The sequence below is a fragment of the Podarcis liolepis genome, assembly GCF_965112155.1.
Source record: "Podarcis liolepis genome assembly, chromosome: 3".
In the NCBI taxonomy this organism is placed as follows: domain Eukaryota; kingdom Metazoa; phylum Chordata; class Lepidosauria; order Squamata; family Lacertidae; genus Podarcis; species Podarcis liolepis.
The window spans coordinates 31,873,231-31,887,071 of NC_139557.1; the positions used below are offsets into that span (position 1 = coordinate 31,873,231).

Here is a 13,841-nt window from a genome sequence, read left to right on the forward strand (position 1 = left end):
ATCACGAGGCCTCTCAACCACTTGGGCTTTATGTAGTATCCTGGGGCGCTAGGCTATACAGCTCTAGCTGTTTATGCCCTACCTCCCTAGAAGATGGTCTCTCGCCCTCTATCCTGTTGTGGCATGACCAAGAATGCCACGCAAGTGCTAACTTTCTACCACAAAGCCACACACACACACACACACATCCCAACACAGAGAGGGAGAGAATCTCAGCGACCTCTCATGACTACAGAAGGGTGTTGTTCTGGAGAAATGAACGTCTAGTCCCATCTTGTTCCACCGTTGGGGTCCAGGGCCACTAGCTACAACAGATACCAAACTTGCTTGTACGTTATGTACATCAGAGAAATAGGCATTTAAGCCGATGCACTATGTGTCACACTTGGAAAGTAAAACGACTGAGCGTTGGGCCTGCTTGCTTGGTGGTTCTTCTTATAAGAGAATTAAACAGATTCACGAAGGATATGGACAGTGGTTGTGTTCTTCCTACACAGTTGGGAATTGTCGGTGCTATTGGACTCATGTGGGCTTCCCATGGCCAACTGGCTAAAGTTGTGAGATAAAATTCAACTTCCTCACTGCCCACTGTGAGAACGAAATGCCGGATTGACCCAGCAGACTTTTACCTTCTTATGGTATTATGTTGATTTGAAATTATGACACTAAAGGCTTAACTTTTAGTGTTTTTTTTTTAAGCAATGGGGAAAATGCATTGTAAAGTGTGGGGTAATTCTTGCTTCAGTGCAGTGTCATCTAACCTCCCCTCATACATTGACAAAGAAAAAGAAATGTGTGTGTTGCAGGGGGTGGGGAAGCAGGGAAAAACTAGGGAAGGAACATAAGTAACTAGGGCCCAGACTGGATCAGTCACCAGTGGGGGTTTCCCTTGAAATGCAAACAGCAGCTTCACAGGTTTGGAAGGGGAATACAGTGGTACCTCGGGTTACATACGCTTCAGGTTACATATGATTCAGGTTACAGACTAGTACCTCGGGTTAAGAACTTTGCTTCAGGATGAGAACAGAAATCGTGCTCTGGCGGCGCAGCAGCAGCAGGAGGCCCCATTAGCTAAAGTGGTGCTTCAGGTTAAGAACAGTTTCAGGTTAAGAACGGACCTCTGGAACGAATTAAGTACTTAACCCGAGGTACCACTGTATGGCAAGGAGAGCACAAATTCCCCAGCCAGTCCTCTAGATGCTCAGGCTTCCCTGGGGGTAAACCACACATACACATTAATTACAGTCATGCAATTAATGTCATGTTTCCTTTGGCCCCGAGGGCAATTTGTTAGTCATTGTAAACAGGGAAGGGCATAGCTCCGTGGTAGAGAAAATTTGCATATATTTTTTTTTGCACCCTTTTGCATAGGTGTTGGGTATGGAAAAAAGGAATGTGTCAGATAATTGGAATGTATGTCCACTGAAATATGTTAGACTATTGATTGGTGGGTAATGTGAGCTACATCCCACCTTTTTGCAAATTTACGGGCTTCTTCAGATGTATATTGGGATCCATTGTCAGATATTAATTCATCACAAATGCCATGCCTTGACAGTACTATCTTTGGGTGGGTTATTATAGCTCCGGATGAGGTGTTTTTCAATTCTGTTACTTCAAATTGACTTTAAGTTCGTTACGTTTTCCTTCCAGTTCAAATAAATCTGTAACCAGTTGCTGCCAGGCTCTGCTGGGTACCTCCCTAGTTATCATGTGTTCTTTTTTGTGTTTTTGATGTTTTGCACAAGTGTTACAGGTCCCGACCATCTCCTCTCTTTGTACATTAGGTCAATAGAAGGTGTGCCTTGGCCTTCATTTTCACAATACCATCTCAAGGTCTTCTTCATGTTCCAGTATCTCTGGACACATTGCCTTTGAGGTCACAATCCTTTCCCCTTTCAGAATCAGACCATTTTCTACTGTTAGCTCTATCTTATCATTCCAGAAATACAGTAGACTACCCCACACTTATGGTTTCTTTAAGGCAGACAATATCCTGCCTCTCTTTGTTTTGTGCCTAGTTTCTTCCAGTTTGTTTGTGATTGCGTTGAGGTCTTTCAATAGCATGTACACCTGCTCTTCTAAGTCTTTTTTATCTTTGGCATTTCTGTGGGTGGCATTTCTCTTAAAGGGGCCACATGCCAGATATTTAATTGATAATGCATATATTAAACGTAAAGGGACCCCTGACCATTAGGTCCAGTCGTGACTGACTCTGGGGTTGCGGCGCTCATCTTGCTTTATTGGCCGAGGGAGAAGGCGTACAGCTTCCAGGTCATGTGGCCAGCATGACTAAGCCGCTTCTGACGAACTAGAGCAGTGCACAGAAACTCCGTTTACCTTCCTGCCGGAGCAGTACCTATTTATCTACTTTCACTTTGACGTGCTTTCGAACTGCTAGGTTGGCAGGAGCAGGGACCGAGAAACGGGAGCTCACCCTGTCACGGGGATTCAAACCACCGACCTTCTAATCAGCAAGTCCTAGGCTCTGTGGTTTAACCCGCAGTACAAATAGTATATTTCTGGAACATTTGTGCTCCTCTGACATGGTAACCCTCAGGACTGCAAACTCATACATTTAAAGCACCCTGCTCCCAAGAATCCTGGGAACTGTGCTTTACCCCCCATGGAGCTACAATTTCCCATACTCTTAGAAAACTACAGTTCCCAGGATTCTATAGGAGCAGGGAATATGCTTTAAATGTAAGGCGTTTATGCAGTATTTCCAGAGTTGAACCTGACAAAAAGTCAGCAGGGCACTGCATCATATGTTTCCTTCTTTGTTGCCTGAAAATTGTCCAAGGGAAATTGGAGTTCTTGTACAAGTGTTCCAAAGTTGTTTTTGTCGCTGTTTCTGATTGCATCCCACCCAGCCCCATAAAACAGTGCACTTGGCACATTCGAACAATAAACAAACATTCAATTGCACGGAAGACCTTTGGTTTGAAACAACAGACTGGAGACAAATAAAGTGGCTTGTTATATTTGATACTTGATAACATGCTGATAACATGCTGTAGCTTAACATTATGTGCCTGATCAAAATTTATTCTGACCTGACCCTAGACATTCATTTGGAACTAATTTCTGTTGGCTTCCCATAAATGTGCTAGCATGCAGCCTTAATATATTAATACAGCAGATCACAGTGCCAGCAACCATGGAAAAGCTTGTCAGTACAAGGTCCACAACTTCATGACTACATAGTTATGATTCAGTGTTTGCTTGAATTGCAAATAAAAGTAGTTTTGAATATACTTCTTTTCCCACTGGAAGCTTTGGGGTTAGGGTTGTGATTTCGCACAGAATTCTGTGCTGTATGTATGAACCAATCAGCCAAATTTTGTTGAATTATCCAAGCTATATAATTTATTCATCATCACTTATTTGAATGTGGGGAGGGGCAAGCATACATTCAAGGGACCTTGAAGCTGCCTATCTATTGTTAAGTACACGGGCAGCAAACTGAGCAGGAAGACATGGCCCCTGATCACAATCTTCCCCCAATAGAGTGCATTGTATTTCTATTTAAATTATGGCACTGTTTTGTCCACATATGTAGAAATCAGCAGATGTATTTTTATGCAAATCTACTTCACACTGGGTCTTCATATGCTGGAGAAGCATAAAGAGCCATCTTAACCAAAAGCTGCTTTGAGGATATTTTTCTTTCTTTCTTCCTCTCCCACCCTAGCTACGATATCTTTTTATCTTGTGATATCAGAGGCAGGACCTGGGACCTTCTATGAAGCAGGTCCTCTAGTACTGACGCTGATTATTCTTCTCCTAACTGTGGGGATGGGAAAGGTAGAAGCTTCAGAACCTGGACTGATTCCAAAACAGCATTAAGGCAGTTTGCCATCCCAGGAGAAAACCAAAACCTAGAAAAATCCTGGCCGTCCTGAGGTTGCCAGAACCCACCTGTCAGCTCCATGTCCACCACCAGAAGTGATGCTGGACTCAGGTTTTAGGCAGCTCCCAGCAGTTTGCTAGCACATGCTCCTATGTTCTCCCAAGGAGAGGGTTTGGAACTGGGTAGAAAGGCTGAAATGAATCTGGAATCTTTCTAATCCAGGCTGTAACCATATTATGGGCTGTGTTAATTAATCAGGCATTTTTCATTGCTCAGAAAGACTTTGCTCAATACTTGGTACATGTGACTTGGTGGAAGGTGATCATCCTAATGCTAGTGATGGTTTAAAATTACTTGTGTATTAGACAGCGTTATTGATGCTCTTTGGAAAGTTTCCAGTCCCAAATCAGTTGATGTGGCTTGTACAAGGAATGCATGGGGCAACCCAGCCAAATGGGTAGGGTGTTATTATTATTATTATTATTATTATTATTATTATTATTATCCACTAGCCTCACTCCCAACTTCCTGTGGTCATTAGAACATCTGTGCAGAGCATGCAAATTGTATGGGTATAGGCTTTTCCTGCTATACTCTAGTTCACCAGATGCCAATCATATGTCTCAATATGAAAACAAGCTCTACTTTCTTGGCAAAGGCTGCATCATTTGTAAAATAATCTGTCTGTTTAATAATGCATTCTATTGAAAAGGAATGGGAGGATGTGCTTAGGCATGATTCATCACCGTCTGTTACAATAATTATAAGGTTTTTTTTTCTTGCTTCCCCGGTCAAAACGACCTTATTTTTATAGGTTTTTTTTAGTGCTTGTATGCTTTGCTTTAGGGTTTTGAAAATAAGTTTAGCAACAGAGACACACCTAATTCATTTGCAAGAGGCACTAATACCCTGTCTTGTTTTCTTCCACATTTCTGTTTGCCATGGTGCCAGAACAGAAACTTTTGTACAACTAAGTTTGATAGGTGACGCAATTGCAAGTCCAACTCACATTTTGATTGCTCAGTGAAATTTCCCATCATTTATGAGTGGGGTGCAAAGTGGGGGCTGTGATTCATGGTAATAATTATTAGCATTTATGTCACTCTTACATGGGACGCGGGTGGTGCTGTGGGTTAAACCACAGAGCCTAGGGCTTGCCGATCAGAAAGTCAGCGGTTCAAATCCTTGCGATGGGGTGAGCTCCTGTTACTCGGTCCCTGTTCCTGCCAACCTGGCAGTTCGAAAGCATGTCAAAGTGCAAGTAGATAAATAGGTACCACTCCAGCGGGAAGGTAAATGCCGTTTCCATGCACTGCTCTGGCTCACGAGAAGCGGCTTAGTCATGCTGGTCACATGACCCGGAAGCTGTACGCCTTCTCCCTCGGCCAATAAAGCGAGATGAGCGCCACAACCCCAGAGTCGTCCGTGACTGGACCTAATGGTCATGGGTCCCTTTACTTTTACCTGTGTCACTCTTAGAGCAGGAGGCAGGAACCTGTGGCCCTGCAGATGTTCCTGGATTCCAACTCCCATCAACTCCAGTGAAATCCTGTACATGTTCTATTAAGAAACAAACACCTGGGACTTACTCCCAGGTAAATGTGTACAGTATGGCAACCTTAAGTAACCCATTATTTCTCATTCCCGTCCCACTCCCCAGTCCTCTATCTTCAATAGTGGGATGATATAGGTCTACCTCCTTGGCTCCCAACTGCAACATTTTCAAAAGTATGTGTTCCATGGTTTGGCTATTGAAAAACGGGGTTCGCAGTAGCTAATTGGGAACTACTGGCTTACTTTACAGGGTTGTTGTAAAATTTGCCTAGTTAATGTATGCATTTTTAATCCCTAACCATTGGACAAGCTTATGACTAGCAATGAATGGATGCCAACTGCATATACAGTACAATATTAGGCAAACCTGACAGTCTCAAAGTTGAAATTTGTTTTTTATCTTTTGATTTTTGTGTTGTGAACTGCCCTGAGATCTACGGATGGAGGGATGTAGGGTGGTATACAAATTTAAATTGCAACAACAACAACAACAACAACAACAACATCATATTTAATTTTCTACAAGTAGCCCAGTAAAAATGTCTAAATAACACAACATTTCATTCCTGTTAAGGCTGCAAAGTACTGTAATTTGCATAAGAATATTTATGGAAAACCTACATAACTAGAAACAGCACGAAGAAACTTGCGTATATGTTTTTAGACAATAGCCTACCCCAAGCCAAATTCCAATGTATGTCAGAGTAGTAAAATATCCCAAAGTAAATTCATGCATGTGATGTCAGAAGGACTCTAAAACTGTCTCTTTGGATTAGTTTTGTTTGAAAAACTCCATCAGACTTTTTTTTTACCTCAATACTTTCCACTGGTTGTGACAAAAAAGCACTTCAGTAGCAAAAATATTGGGATATTTTGTGTCTAAGCAGTTTCGCTTATATGATAGAAAGAAAACGCTAAATAAAAAGTGACTGAAATTGGAGGACATTGTTTATTATTGCACAGGTGGCAATGTCGCAGAAGGACTATGTTAATAGGTCAACTTGTGTGTAAATTCTGCAATGAAAGGTGCACCTGGAGTTGAATTTTGTCCCAAATTACCAGCCACATCCGTTACAGGGGGTTACACTATTTTTTTAAACAATTCATTACTACTACTACTACCGTTATGAAAACTGCCTATAATTACCAATCAAAATTCCAAATCAGTAACTAAGATTATTTTATTTATTTAAGCAACACATTGATATACAGCCTTCATAACTGCTTATCCCAGGTGGCTTACAAAAGCAACAAAGAATGCAAATAATAATTAAAACAATAAAATTGGTAGCAAAAATAAAATCCATTGGAACAGCAGAGCGACAAAGTCCCTTCGTAGTGTTTAAAATATACTTTTCCTTACAGTGCTTAATATCCAGTTCATTAAAATCCCCATAATTACGAACAGAAGGTGTAGCCGCCTCTAGGAACATTCCCGTGTGTGGGTTGGCCGCTTCACTCAGACTATGAGCTCAGCTTAGTTCAGGAAGAGAGCAGTTACAGAAAGCATTTGTGGTATGAAAAGTTATGACATTTCTGCAGGAAGTAACGGTTTCCTTGGTAACCTCTAGGTTAGATTACTGCAAAATGTTATGTGTGGGGCTGCCTCTGAAGACGCTTTGAAAACTTTAGCTGGGGCAGAATTCAGCAGCCTGCTTGTTCAATGGGACAAGATGTTTTGAGCATATAGCACCAAACCTGGCCCAGCTGCACTGGCTGCTAATTAGTTTCCGGGCCCAATTCAAAGCCCTGGTTTTGATCTATAAAGCCATAAACGGCTCAGGGCCGCAATCTCTCAAGGAGCACCTCTCCCCATATGAACCGACCTGGAGCCTTCTATCATCATCTGAGGCCCTTCTTTGTCTTTGCCCCTCCACAAGAGGCCGGGAGGGTGGCGACATAAGAACGAGCCTTTTCTGTGGTGGCTCCCTATGTGTGGAATGCTTTCCCCAGGGAGGCTCGCCTGGCGCCTTCATTGCACACCTTTGGGTGCCAGGTAAAAACACCCCTCTTCTCCCAGGCCTTTGGCAAATCAAACTGGCCTCTTAAACTGGGGTGTGTGTCTCTGTGTGTGTTTGTGTTTTACTATTTTCTTTGCTTTGCACACTGTGCATTTTTGTGCTTTTTATACTGGAAACCGCCCTATGATCCTCGGATGAAGGGTGGTACATAAATTTAATAAAGCAAATTAGGTTTTTCTTTTATGTGAGTGTCAGGTCTGGTTCTTCCATGTGCACATCGCCAGGTAAGGCTGAGAAAACATAGAGGTCTGATTTGGTGTAAGATAGCTTCCTAGGTTCTCTCACACCAGATACTCACTATATATCAGATCCACACGTCAGCTGGCTCAGGAGCCCTTTCCTTCCATGTTATAAGAAGAGAGCACTTTAAACAAACACTCGCATCAATGAAGTTTTAGTTTTTTGAAACCGTACAGTGCAAAGTCCAGCCCTCTGCCTTCCAAAAGGGAATAGCGGCTGTGTTGGGGAGGGGGGTGGGGGTGGGGAGAGCTGTTGACGTTAATAGTACCTCAGACTGACAGACTGGTAAGTACTTGACTGGGAGCAACATGACCTAGCAAAACACTTCAGTGTTAATAAGACATTGGGGGGGTGGATGCTTCCATTTATCATCTAGCCCATCGGACCCACAAGATTCTGGAACAGCTTGCTGGGTTATGGTGTAGCCCTTATTTTGTTTCCGTCGTGGCCACAGAACATAACAGAGATAGCTTTGAATCCTTCCTCTGTTCTGCTGTCACAGAAGAATGTTCGTGTCATGATGACCTGACCAAGTGTTCAGTTGCACACACACTGCACTGTTTCCAGAGGGTTACTCAGTCAGGCTGACAGGCTCTCTCTTCTGAATCAAAGGGAGGCAAACTCCAGCAGAGCTGGAGTTGGCAGCTATCAGCCACCTTTGCAAGTGCTCTGGCAGTGCTCAGTTCACGATGATTCAAATCACGAGGCTGACTTAGGGACATAATTTTGGGAGCCTGAACACCTCAGCTGTGTAAGGTATAGTGTGTTTTTTCTGTTATGTTGGGAACATTTGCTTATTTCTTCCTCTTGTGTCACTGAGATTTCCCCCCCTCAGGTGAGATTTATTGTGAAGAGCTACGTTATCTAGCCCTGGTGTGGGCTGACTCCCAATCTTCTGTGGCCTCTCTTTTTTTCCTTTACTTGGATCCCTGTGGTCCAACAGTGTGTTCTAAAATCACAAAGTAAGAGAGTGCCTAATTGGTATTTCTCAGTGGTTGAACATAACTGCTTTATTTTAAGTGGTCCTGAATGGGCACTCTTGACTTGAGAATATAAGTGCTTGTCACTTAAACCAAGGACTATGTAGTTCTACATTATTTTCAGGAATCCCAGCTACCAGCAAGCTTTAGGTAGTCTACTGAGGAAATGTCCTATAGTCTACCTGCGGATACCTCTCCCCATCCTTAACTTAATTACATGGGCTATTGAAGTTCATAATGCCATCATCTTTTTTCCCCCAGAATTACGATTATTCTCACGCTTCTGCCTTGTTATAATGGCATAAGAAACATTGTTTCAAATATGCTTTCCTATAACATCTCTTTAACCATTGCTCGCAGAATTATTACTTGCTTTCTAGCTCTGCTTCATGTCATAGGAAAGAAACACAGGCTTTTCAAAGGACAGAATGCATGAGGGGAATATTCATTTCACGATACACATGTTCAGAAAGTAATGCCTTGATTGGATTTTATTTACTTTTTATAAGCTCCCTCCTTTTGCACCAACAATTTTCTGGAGTTAGATTTGTATGAGACGAGATGAAAGCTGACATAGAGGAAATTGTTTCTAAGCCCCAACTTTGTACAATTTTGGTTTCGGGTTTCCAAGAGCAATTGGCTCTATAAAAGGAATGTTTTCCCAGTTTCGAGAACCTGGGTATTTTTTGCTACTTTAAAAACTATTTTTTAGGGAAGGTGTGACCATCTACTTCTTGGTCCTGATGCTTTGAGAAGATGGCCCTCCCAATTCTACAATTCTATGATTCTATGTCTAAACTGTAGAAGCAAACCACTTTAGTTGCTGTTTTCCTTCCCTGCCATTGGGAGTCTTGTCAGGGGGTTGGGGACCTCTTAGCCTAGAAATCTCAACACTCTCTCAGTGAAACAGTTCCCAGGATTATTGGAGGTGTGTGTAGGGGTGGAGTTTGAAATGGCTAAATCAGTTTCAAATAGGAATGCTTACAGTATCAATGTACCTTGTGGATGCGGAAGGCGCTTGTCGGAGGAACTAATACCTCAAGGTCACCTTTGCTTTGCTTAGAAGTAGGATTACTTGGATTTCAGTACACCGGCTGCCGCTAAAAGCATACGCAGTCATAAGGTAAGTGCTAGAAATTATGGGAGTGATGTGTTTAAATCGAGCTAGTATCAGCATGGTCCTCATCTTGGATTTGTATGCAAGTTATTAATAGAAAACTAAGAATAGAAGGAAGGCAGAAAGGCAGACAATTCAGTGCTCCTTAAGGAAGATGTATTTGTTTTTAACAGGTGTTGATTATGCTCTGTCCCCCCCCCCCCCGATAAAGACCTGCCTGCCACAATTCTAATTTGCAGAGTCTCCCTCTCCTCCTGCCTCCAGACCTTTATTAAAAGTCTACTCTACATTGCTAGAGGAAAGGTCTAAAGTTATTATTATGTGCCTTAAGAGCTTATAAAGTAAAACACATGATTAATATTTCAGGTCCCCCCCCAACTCATGCATTCCCAGTTGCTACCTTGTAGTTGACTGAGAATGCAACCCTGTATAGCTTTCTACTCAGAAGTAAGCCCTGCTGAGTTCAATGGGACTTCCCAGCTCACTTTCCCACTGCCTCTTGAGCCTGTGTTTTATCCCAGTGTGGATCACATCTCTGTGGGGCTTCGTGCTCTGAGGCAGGTCATCCTTATTCCCTCATGCTTTTTTAAAGGTGTCTAGACCGAGGGCGACTTTCCAGAAGCCACTGTTAAAGCCTAGATGAGATTTGACCTTATGTTTTAAGCCTACATAAGCAAACACTCTGCACTGAAGTTGCTATACCAACTGCCCAGGGAAGAAGCGTAACAGTTCAGCAGAACCTGGGAACCTGGGATGCTGTTTCCAGAAGCAGAGGAGCTGTGCCTTTGTGTGGGTTGGAAAAATAACAGGCTCCTTGGATTGGTAACACTGGAGTTACAGATCCTCAGCATCACAATATCAAGACGTAGCGGGATCCAAAGTACATTTAATTAGTAGTAAGTCGTATCATATTGAGTCCAGGCTTACTAGTCCATTTTAGCATTATATAGTCTTAAGGTCATGAAGAGGCACCGTGACAGTGAAAGTTAAATATAAAGAGCTAGTGGTCACCATTCGCCCAGAGCCAAGCACACTTAAATCCAGTTGGGTTCAATGCACGGTTAAAACCTGTGGGATGTGAAAATGTCACCCTGCCCACGGAGTGTGACCCATGTTCTGCAGTGCCGATGGGGCATTTTTGCAAGTGGTGTAATAAAACCCACACCTTGCAATCAAGCTTGATAGTGTGCAACTGGAGGTCATAAATAGTTGGGGGGGGGGAGATATTAACCTGAGCACACGTTTTCCAGCTAATGCTCATTTTACATTCACCTCGCAGATGCGGGGAATGCCAAAACCAATTTAGGAAAACAGCCTCGGATCCAAGCTCTGGGAAATTGGAGTCCCAAAGCTAGTATACACAGGAGATTACTGAGGAAGTGAGTCCTCCTCTTCTCCTCGGGACTATAACTGCAGTGATTCCCTCCTTATTTTTATTTGCTAACACCGCCTCCTTCGCTTTCCCCTCCTGCCTAACAAACCCCACTTATTTAAAGTTTGCCATTCTTTCAAACACAACTTGATTGTGGTCTGTTAACTCAGAGGCACTAAGTTCTTCCAAAATATGCAGACGAAGCAAGGGGATGGAGGGGGGGGGGCGCAGAAACAAGCTCCAGGATGGCAGCCAAACTCTGGGATCTGAGCTAGGCATTAAAACTCTGGGATCTGAGCTAGGCATTAAAAGACACTGCCTGGAGAACTGCAAGCTAGAGACACTTAACAGAGTTATTTTATTTCCAAAGTAACACCTGCAGCGTTTATGAGATCCTGTTAAGAAGCAGAAGAAATCTGCATTAGAATACAGTGTTTCCTGTAGGAGAGGAAGAAAAAGACACTTACAGGATGCAGCTCGGTTGCCTAATGTATTTATTGCCATATCATATATTAGGCGTTAGCCTGCAGCGTTGTTTCTGTTCCAGACTTGCAGCCAATTGATTAGGGAGCTGTTCTCCACGACTCAAGGGACAAAATAAAGAGTAAACACAATGGCTGGGTGTCTGGGAACTGACAGTCCTCACTTCAAGGCAAAAGATGGCTCACTCTGCATTAGTAACGCTTCCACTTTGAAAATTCACAGTGTCTGATGCTGGGTGCTTTTGAAGCATTGCTGCTATTTTGGTGCGTGTTTGTGTGCATAAGAGGAGGTATTTTCTGTTATTTAGGCTTCCTGGTATAATTTGACAAAACATACTTTGTATTTCAAGGGACATTTATCAGAAACGCAAGGAGACGTGTCCCCTAATTAAGGACATTACATATGACCAGAATGTTCCTTCAGTCTGAGATTCTAATCTGTGAACTCTGGTTTTTAGCATTACGTATGTTACAACTGCACTGTAAGGCTGCAAATATGCCATACACTGAAAGGATGTGATTTCCACCAAAGAATCCAGGGAACTGTAGTTAATCCACCACAGACATACAATTCACAGCGCCCTTAATAAACTACAGTTCCCAGGGTTATTCGGGGGAAAGTCATTGCTTGAGGAGGCAGCCCAAAACGGCAATCCAATTTGCCTTTAAAAATGTGGATGAGGGGGTGACCAAACTTGGTGATGAATGAACTTGAATTTGGCTTCCATGCCTGCTAGGAACAGCATAGAGACTTCCGTTCAAAATCTGATTTGAACTTCAGTTCAAAACCCCTTTCTTCGCCTTGCAAAATCTCGTTCTTCACCTACTCTGCCAGTTACTTTCATGCCTGCAAAATAATATTGTGTGATCTCTGGTGTATTATCCTAAACTGCTTTTTTGAAGGGTAGATTTATTCTTTGAGTTGCTGATGAGCTCCAGTGCGGTTTTCGTTTCCTGTCCCCTTCACTAAGTCATAGAATTGTAGAACTGGAAGGGGACCCAAGGGTCATCTAGCCCAACCTCATGCAATGCAGGAATCAAATTAAATTGCTCTCCAAGCTCTCTCTTACTTCCCTTTGTAGAATTCTTTTTTTAAAAATGCAGCAAATAGCATCATGATCGGGTTCTGTCATCAGACGTTAGGTTGCAGAGCTGACCACCCTCCCTTCTCCCTTCCTGTTAACATGGAGCCTCTTGAACAGAGCCTGCCAGTATTTTTTCTGATCATTGTTTGGAATTTCACAGACATTTGAAACCTGTGCCACCCCCTTGTGTTTGTGAGCGACTGAAAGGCATCAGTCTGCGCAGCAGCAGATCTAGAAGAGTTCAATAGCACAAGAAAACGAGGCCCAGCACGTCACGCTTCCTGTTGCCCATTTTATTACTCACTTAGCACATTCAGGGTCACCAGCTTGTAGCTGTCACCCAATACTGGTGACAAGAGATTTGCAAGGGCTTTCGAGACCTTAGCTTCCACAGTATAAATGCAAGCAACCATCTCGTATGGTTAGAAATAGGGATTTTTTTGTTTTTTATTTGCTCCGCTGTGCCAGTGCCCTGCTCATTTTCCCAAACAGCAAAATAATATGTCAGATAATCAGATGCTTGGGTGTACTATATTTTGTTTTTATTGTTAGGAACCCCCTAAGCCTGAAGAAAGTGCAACAGGAAATTAAAGCCAGCAGGCACTAATCTGTCTCAGGGTGCTCTGCACAAACATATGTGCACGCCAGCCAATTGCTCATCGCTCAATCATTCATCACCTGTGAACTCTTGTGTATGAATGGGTGGGCCAGTTTCATTGGCAAGCCTTATGTTTTGAGCTGATGTGAGGCAGCATGACAAGTCTTGCCTGTGGGGTTCAATATTGGAATGGCTGCTTCAGAGTTGTGAGTCATCCCTTGATATATGGCTGTCATCAGACGATGCCTTGAGAGAGGTGGGATATATAGTCCACAAAGAAACTGGACACAATTAAATGATGCCTCTGCACATGGGAATGTTGGCTTTTTGCAGTATAGTAACGCTGCAGAGAGCTTGCTGGGGAGACCTTGCATTAAAAAGAAGGGACTCAAAAATAACTTAAAGGTTTTAATAAGAAAAACAAAAACTCCATTAACACTAAATCCATTAACAAACAAACATGACCCAACCACCAACCCATCCCCCAGGGTAATGGGAGAGCTAGGTGCTGCTCCTTATATACTCTACCCAGATGCTGA

General features: G+C 42.8%; 1 protein-coding gene across 6 annotated transcripts in view; it reads left to right on the forward strand.

Annotated features, from left to right (window-relative positions):
* GREB1 (growth regulating estrogen receptor binding 1) overlaps positions 1-13,841 on the forward strand; it is a 103,391-nt gene that overhangs the window by 27,208 nt on the left and 62,342 nt on the right. The window contains exon 1 of one of the 6 annotated variants that reach the window (XM_083495390.1): positions 8,216-8,424. The exons of 3 other annotated variants lie outside the window; for them this stretch is intronic. The gene's annotated coding sequence lies outside the window, so the exon portion shown is untranslated. Of the gene's footprint in view, positions 1-8,215; positions 8,425-9,644; positions 9,772-13,841 lie in introns of those variants that run through there. 2 more of the 6 variants (XM_083495387.1, XM_083495388.1) reach the window with 2 other exon arrangements.